The sequence below is a fragment of the Limulus polyphemus genome, unplaced genomic scaffold (assembly GCF_000517525.1).
Source record: "Limulus polyphemus unplaced genomic scaffold, Limulus_polyphemus-2.1.2 Scaffold1646, whole genome shotgun sequence".
Taxonomy (NCBI): Eukaryota; Metazoa; Arthropoda; class Merostomata; order Xiphosura; family Limulidae; genus Limulus; species Limulus polyphemus.
The window spans coordinates 124,683-133,313 of NW_013667256.1; positions in this window are offsets into that span (position 1 = coordinate 124,683).

Genomic DNA, 8,631 nt, shown 5'->3' on the forward strand with positions numbered 1-8,631 from the left:
GATTTTATAGAAATCCATATGTTTGTAAAGGCAGGTCAAGTTGATTTTATAGAAATCCATATGTTTGTAAAGGCAGGTCATGTTGATTTTAGTTTAAGTACTTAGGGAATCCACATTTGACTTACAACACTCAGCCACTCGGGTATAATTTCTATCTTGAAATTTATTCTTAACTATAAGATTAAAGATTAAAAAAAAATTGAAATATAAGTTTGATATAACCATTGAATAATGTTAAGAGTAAAACACAAAAACGAGTTGTTTTTTTTTGGCAAAATGAAACATAAAATCTGTATTAAATACTTCAGCCGACTAGTTACATTAACACAGTTGCCATCCCCATGAGGACTAGCGTGTTAACTATTTTACAGAAACAAAAAAGTAGTTTTTATTTTTTTGCCCTTATTTTATTAGCACAATCTACCTGAAAATAAATCATAAATAAATAAAAAATACTGGTTACTGGGCATCGTAACCACGGCGTTAGAACTTCGTTGAACGTTTCGTGTTTTGTAACAACGATGTTACTGTAGACAATGTTTTCGTTAAGACATTTGCTACCGTATACTTAGATAAAGGGGAGAAGTTTGGAATATAAGACGCCCTCTTATTTTGAAGACAAAGTTTTGGGGAAAACTTTACTATACTAACTTTACTAACTCCATTACTATAATTTATTTTATTATTATTTAGGGAGCATTATAAATAGTTATGTTTTTAAAAGAAAAAAACTACTATTGTTATAAATAATTTTAAACATATGAAATTTAAAGGTCCTTTTCAAGACCATCACATCTTGAGAAATAAAAAAGCTATTGGTGCACATATCACCTGTATTGATGAAAAGTTTCTCGCTTTTTATATTTACAGTAAATGTCACCATTAATTATTGTCTGATTTTTTAAGATTATACGTCTTCCTTAGCGAAACCAACTTTGTTAATGCTGTTGATGTTTAGGAATTTTCAACTATGTCTAGATAAATATAAGATTGTGTCTCATCTATGTTTTGTATCTTTCGTAAATATTCATTTGTCTCTCAACTTTATCCAAAAAGCTTAAACTAGACAATTAATTATCTAATCTTTGATCATTAGTCATGTTTCGAGTGTACTTGTAGAAAATCTGTTACAACTGTGATTGAACACTGATTGTAACTGAGAAACGAGTAATGTAAATACGTACCGTATTTTTCGGTGTATAAGACGCAATTTTTACCCCAAAATTTGATGTCAAAAGATTTTTGCGTCCTATACACCGAAGATATGAATAATATATATGCATATATACGATATACACAAGCCATGTGTAAATATATTTAAATAGGCATGCATAGTTTAGTTCAATTGTATTAACAAGCTTCTTTTTTACATCTTATAATAGGCTAAAGAACGATTTTGTTTAGTAGAATCTAATCGATCTTTCATTTAGAAAAGTTATTCTAAGCCGACTGACACACTCTGAACTTTTGACCGTTTGCTGTATTGAGTAGAAAGTTGAAGGACGGTAACAGAGTTAATTGTTTCTGGGTGGTGTTGATAATTTCGGTCACAAATTCAGTCGACAATAAACAGTCTAGTTTTTATTTGTAAATTTGATTAGCGAAATCTCATATATTTTACATGTTGACATTTAAGTAGATATACAAAAACAAACTGACTAGTGAAGACTATTTGTATGTATCTCAACAAACTGACTAGTGAAGACAATATTTGTATGTATCTCAACAAACTGACTAGTGAAGACAATATTTGTATGTATCTCAACAAACTGACTAGTGAAAACAATATTTGTATGTATCTCAACAAACTGACTAGTGAAAACAATATTTGTATGTATGTCATTTGGATCCAAGATATAAATTAAAAACAAAACGAATATTTGTTTTTAAGATTAACGTTAATTACAATAGTTTAATTGGAGACAAAGCTTAACTAAAGCTCAAATTTTTAATTGACTGGGACCTTAGATTTTATCCGTTAGTACCTAAATTCGACGTTAATTAAGGGAACGCTTATTAGGCAAACGTCAGATTCGAATTTCATATATAACTTTGATTTAAGTATAAAAAACAAAGCATCATATCCTATTATGATTGTATTAGGTTTAGAAGAGTATAACAAGACAAATCTGTATTATCGAATAGTTATTTACCAATCTCAAGATGAAAATATGTTTTAATATAATTAAAAATTCATTAACTTGTACAATAATTTAATAATTATGATTATATTTTAGTTCACGGCTAAATAAAATCCGTAATAATGGATCTATTGATACAAAATAATTTTTTTTAAGTAGGTATGTTTCTTTAGAAATCAAGATATAATGTTATACAGCTGAGGTAGTTTGGTATTTATGTTTTATTTGTTTTGCTCTTACTGTCACCGTGTTTTATAAAGTTAATAGGCCTAATCGGAAGAACATTTTTAAAAATAATGCTTTTGTGCATGACATTCCCATTGTTCCATGGGACTTGTTGAATAGACAACGCTTTAAAGTCAATTAGTCCCACTACCACAGTGGCACACACAAAAATCAGTCTCTCGAGATACTCTTTCCCATAGTTATGGGCCGTAATACAATATCGTTGTGCCCCAGTGGCTTTTCCTCACGATCCCTGGCAGTGGACAGTATGAGTAACACTAGAATATTTCCTATCAAATACAAATAAAGTGACGACAACATTAAATAAGATTTCTACATTACCATCATATATTTCTCGTAGAGCATAAATCTACTTCAAATACTGGAAGATGGTTTTCAAATATTCAACTAATTGACCATATGTCTGTAACCTAATGTTTTCAGTACATTTGATGATTTTTTTACCAGTTTTTGTATATTTGTGAATGAAATATCAAGAGACACAGGTGTAAGTTATTCATTAATTTGTCATATTGCTAGTTTGATCATAATGGTCGTGAAACGTTATTCTGAGCTATTGTGGCCTGGTTGATGGTTAGAGCGCTTGACTCGCAATCTGCGGTTCAAAACCCAACGTCTAACATGCTCGCCCTATCATCCGTGAGGGCGTTGGTAAAAAGTAACCCAACAGTTGGCGGTGTATGCTGTTGACTAGCTGTCTTTCCTTCTAGCCCATCAGATCAAAATTAGGGATGACTAGGGCAATAACTGTTGTGTAGCATTGCGCGAAATTCGAAACAAACATAGAAACCTAATTAGACGGGCGCTTCGTAGAGCGCATACCTCCGCCACGCAGCGTTGATCATATTCGCTTCACAAAAAATATGAAAATGTGTCCGTCATTATCAACGGACCAGACCATTTTACGCAGTACAATGAGAAATAATACTCTACATATGTCCAAACAAATGTAATCAAAATCCGATCGTTTTTTTTTTCGAGTTATAGAGCAAAAATAGTGTGAAAAATCGGCCCACATGTTAACAGATAGGGATTTTTGATATTTTCGTGACTTTATTGTGACCTTGACCCTCTATAAAGTAAATACTGCTAAGTTAGGTCATAATGTAAATGTATACCAACTTTCGTCCACATTCATTTAAACGTTTTCGACATCTTGCAGCGAACGTGGACTGAAATCGAATATCAGTTAGACGTGCTGAGAGCCACAAAAGGTGCACACGTAGAAGTCTACTGACATGTCAATAAAAACTGTTTGAGTTTGGCTGCAACATGTTGAAAACTGCATGGTTGTATTTCTTTAGTTAGTTAATTAATAAATTTTAAAATAGGAATAATAATTTTGGACAACCCTGTATTTATTAGACATGATTGAAGAAAACAGTTTATACCCGATTTGAACCAGCTATTAGATGCAAATATGACAGACTATATGAATTGTAACAGAACAAATGAGATTGTTCCTTTGTTGAACTCTCGTGGTGTAGCAAAACATAAAAAAAAATTAGTGAAATAGACTGATAGGTCCCACAAGCTTAGTACTTTTATACGACTGGACTGACTAAGTCTCAGTTTGATTACCTGCTATTCCAGAATTACACATTTGAGGAACACTCATGCAGGGTCTGCGCAAACTCCGTACTGTGTTATCCAACGGAACTGAAGAATTAATATTCAACCATACTCGTACCCTTTCAATGGATCTTCCGATAGAAGAGAACAATGATGTTGCCAACCTTTAGTTTTATCCAATACGTACTTGTTCCAGAGAAGTACTAAGTATGCATTCCAGAGAAAAAGTTACATTATATTCAAGCAGCGGTCACTCTACATCGGTCAGTTTCCGCTAAAATTCGGGGTTCGATTCCCCACAGTGGACAGAATGCAAATAGCCCATATGTGTAGCTTTGTACTATTAAAACACCAACAAATCGTAAAAAAATATTGTTATGAAAGTCTTAAACGCCAAGTTTTATGTTTGAGAGCTGAATAAACAGATAGAATAAGTTGTGATCATGCCGAATTAGTAAAGATAAAACTATCTTTCTTTGGTCATCTTTTCGTTTATTTTTGTGAACCTCATTATCATTCTTTTTTTTCTGCAAGTAAAAATGTATCACGAGCTATTTTAATTCAGCTACCAATGCTGAAACGATGTCAATCAACATTTATTACTACTGTTTTCCTGCTTTATTTACCCATGGGTTTTAGTAATGTTTCTACTTAGATCAAAGTATATCAGCAAAAAAAAAAAGTTTCCTGCATAGTTGTTACGCGGAAATAAATATACAAAGAATCCAAGTTTTAAAATAAAATGATGCGCTGGTCACCCACCCCTTCCCCACTTAAAAAAAAAAATGTCGAACTTACGAGGAAATATTGTTACGAAGCTCAAACGAGGTGTAAATTATCTATGGAATATGATTATAGTGTAGTGGAATGTGGGACCACCAGGATACGAAATCACATTAGTGTTTCCATGCAATCAGAGCCTGTATTGGGAAAAACCTGAATCTACTGAACCATGAAATAATAATTTTCAAGATGATGATACTCGGCTATATTTGTTCCATTAGGCCACACACGTAGATAATTAACTATGTGGTAAGCCACCTAACGTATAATAATCGGTTCTGTTTGAGGGATATGGCACCTAACATGAGAAATAACCTCACTAGTAGTTGATATCATGGATACTCGTGAACGGAAAATTCAGCATATACCCTTGATTATGGAAGCATATTATGTTAATATAATAATAACTTGGCAAACAATGATTTATAAACATAATGAAATGGTTTTTTTTTGGGGGGGGGGGAGTATACCACATGTTTCAACAGAACATTAGTCTTATTAACATATATATCCATATAAATTAAAAACATATAAAATAAAAATGCAAACATGTGAATATTCTCAGTAATAGTCAGTGCACTCCAGTATGAAGAACAAAAAGCAATTATTTCAGTCTATCCCATAATAACATACAAGAAAAAAAATTAAATAATTAAAATAAAATAGTTAAAATCATGAAACACGACACGGTGTTTAGTTAGCTGATAATTTCAGGAAACAAAGGATGTCCCTTAAATAACGATTTGACATTTAACCTTTCCATTGCACGTTTTCGTTTTAAAACTATTTATATATATTAATAAGAGATAAGGCTTCAGTTTTAATCATTAATCCGGATATGATGTTCCGTTTCTATTTATTGTATACGATAGCTCGACTATACCGTTAATTAACAGATTTTCCTAAACATTTGCACAATATCTTCTCTCCGTGACTCTTTTTAATTTATTGGCTTGCAGAGACATTTATATATAATTTTAAGTTCAATAATTACCCTTTCAAGTATTTTAGACGTGCTTAAAATTGCCTCAATGGTTTAGATCTATATGTTAAACTTTAAATTGTTTTTGTTTTAATTAACACTTAAGTTCTACTACTGGTTAACAGACTTATAAGACGATAAGGAGTTTTGATATGTTGTAAAAAAACATTATATGAACTCATTTATACATAGCTCCAAACTGCCGCAGTTTCCAGTTGGTCATGATATAGGGTATGTCATCCAGTAAAGTAATGTTCGTATTACAATTCCTAATTATATTTTTAGTTCCCATACACGTAAAATTATAGATGTGTTAACTAACCTTTAAAATTCACTTCAGGAAGGCGAACAACGAATAGCATTTAAAACTAGAATATTTTCCTCAAACTTCGTTTATTAACCGATTTCGTAGCTTCTCCAGTGACTGTTCTTCACTAAGTTTCTCCTCTTCAACGATTAAATTTAGTTTAACATCGGGTCATAAGCAAAGTTTGAGAAAAAATACTATAATTTGGAAATATGTGTGTGTGTTATATATATATATATATATATATATATATATATGCATAATTAATACAGTGAACGTGATCACTCGAGGAAATTCGTTTATATCATGGGAAGACAACCTAATTAAGACTGTAATAAAATGCTTTGTCTCGAGTAACAAAAGTTATGGATATTCTGAGCTCATTCGAAACTTAAGCTCACTACATGATGGGTCCCCCAGTGACACAGCGGCATGTCTGTGGACTTACAACGCTAGAATCCGGGTTTCGATACCCGTGGTGGTCACAGCACAGATAGTCCATTGTGTAGCTTTGTGCTTAATTACAAACAAACACTGCATTAAGGTGTTTACGAGGTTCTAAAGTCATTTCTTGATTTTTACTGACTCGCAAACAAGTTTGGTCGAAACAACTTTTTTTAACGAAAATATTTACATGCTTCCTAACTGTTTACAGTTATTACTGATGAAGATCAATTTTCCTTACAGTTTACTCATTTTAAAACAGGCTCGGTACGGCCAGGTGATTAGGGCGCTCGACTCGTAATCTGAGTTCGATTCCTCGTCACACCAAACTTGCTCGCCCTTTCAGCCGTGGGGGGCGTTATAAAGCGACGGTCAATCCCACTATTCGTTGGAAAAAGAGTAGTCCAAGAGTTGGCGGAGGGTGGTGATGACTGCCTTCACTCTAGTCTTACACTACTAAATTAGGGACGGCTAGCGCAGATGGCACTCGTGTAGCTTTGCACGAAATTAAAACAAACATTTTAAAACCTATTTGTTACAACATGTAATTATCTGTTGGGAAATTTTGTGAATATGAGTGTTTTTTCATCACAGTTTATTCATTCTAAGACATACCTGTTGTAATCTTTTTGAGTATTTTATGATTAGAAACTGCTTTTGTTCAGTATTCGTTTTTGTATCAAAACGTTTGCAAGTTAAAAGGCTCTCGTGACGATATCATCGTAGAAAGGCTACAACAGAGCAAGTTCAAATCAAATAATCTATGTAAACAAGTATATTTTTTCACTATTACTTCTTTCGGTCATTGAGTACTTGTTTATACGTCTAATATACGAACCATTTATACTTATACACGATCACAAACTACGTGTCAGGACAACTGGGAATATAGAAAACAAACAAACCCTGCTACAAACAAAGTTACAGAAAGATTCGGAGTACTGTGATTCCGTCTACCTAATGTTGCAGATACCGCCTGTGTAGGACTATAGCTAGCGAGCAACAATCGCTACGTAACTAAGCTTATAGAAAGCCAACAAAAACAGGGCTTAAATAAATCTTCCCACACGGACAAGTCAGTTCATTAAACAACCACATGAACAAGAGGATGATACACACTTCACAACATATTCAGCACACGCCTCTCCAACTTTTTAACACCCCCATCTGGCATCCAGCTGTTGTTTTGGTGGATATTACTGGTATTTGTTTGACTAGGTTATATTAAAAGAATGACTTTTTCTGCGATGTGATAAACCGGATAAGATAGAAAAGAAAGTATACAATATGTGATTCAAAACTGTACTTTTTTTTTCTTTAAAAAAAAGCAAAAGTAAAATCGAAATTGAACGAAAGAATCCTAAAGTAAAATTTTTAGCTTTTCATGTCATATGATATAACTTTATATCAAATGTTTTACTGGATGTATTATTTTGTATCTACTGGTTTTAATAAAGATATATTGAAATGGTATCAAATCAGTAAAAACATTTGGTGAGGTTTGTTGCGGGAACACTAACTCAAATTCCTTCCTTTGTTATATTTGAATTATTATGGCATATTTTATCTTCTCAGCTACACATAGAAACTATAAATAGGGATAATTTGTCTGTTTTCTTTCGGTGTTATCCGTCAACAAGAAATAACGTTTCTTAACTTTCTAATTGTGAACGATAAACATACCATACGATATATATCATATCAATCAACAGTATGTATAACAGATTATTAACATTTTTTTATGTAACAAGTAACAAACATGTTGCAACTTGCTTCTTTTTTCGTTATTTGCCATCGCTTGTCTTTCCTTTCTGCGTTATTCCTGAGCATAACGGGTATAACAGGTTTTCTGAATATGGGTTTTAACATTTTAACGTCTACTGAAATATGTAAACTTTGAGCACTTACTTCTATTAAATCATACAAGTATTAGGGAAAAACATTATCGCTAAATAATAAAGCTATGTAGGGCTGGCTACTGAACTTGAAAAAAGAAACCAAACAAGATAGGGATGGAAGTGGTCGTATCACTTGATCCGCCTAATGATCAGATAGCAGACTAAGCTGTCACAATTTTACATAGAGAATAAAATCCCTACATTACTGGCTTCCCCACTTTGTCTATCGAAAGCTGGGTGTTTGAATAGAATCTCAGC